Here is a 658-nt window from a genome sequence, read left to right as displayed (position 1 = left end):
AGCAGTGGTTCATATCTATAATCCCAGCACTTTGGGAGGCTGAGGCTGGTGGATTGCTTGAACCGAAGAGTTTGAGACCAGCCTGGGCAACATAGAGAAACCCCATCTCTACCAAATAAATAAATAAATAAATTAGCAGCTGGGCGTGGTGGTTCATGTCTAATCACAGCACTTTGAGAGGCCGAGGTGGGCGGATCACGAGGTTAGGAGTTCAAGACCAACATGGTGAAATCCCATCTCTACTAAAAATACAGAAATTAGCTGGGCATGGTGGCGGACGCCAATAATCCCAGCTACTTGGGAGGCTGAGGCAGGAGAATTGCTTAAACCCAGGAGGCGGAGGTTGCAGTGAGCCGAGATCATGCCACTACACTCCAGTCAGGGCGACAGAGCAAGACTTCTTCTCAAAAAGAAAAAAAAAAAAAAGGAAAGAAAAAATTTAGCCAGGTGTACTGGTGCATTCCTGTAGTCTCAGCTACTTGGGAGGTTGAGGTGGGAGGATCACTTGAGCCTGGGAGGCAGAGGTTGCAATGAGCTAAGATCACATCACTGCACTCCAGCCTGAGAGACAGAGCCAGACCCTTTCTCAAAAAAAAAAGAATACCTCATTTGTTGTTGTTGTTGTTGTTGTTTCTTTTTTAGTAATATAGGCTCTGTT

The sequence above is a fragment of the Colobus angolensis genome, unplaced genomic scaffold, assembly GCF_000951035.1.
Source record: "Colobus angolensis palliatus isolate OR3802 unplaced genomic scaffold, Cang.pa_1.0 Scaffold51, whole genome shotgun sequence".
NCBI lineage: Eukaryota > Metazoa > Chordata > Mammalia > Primates > Cercopithecidae > Colobus > Colobus angolensis.
Note: the sequence above shows the minus strand (reverse complement) of the source record.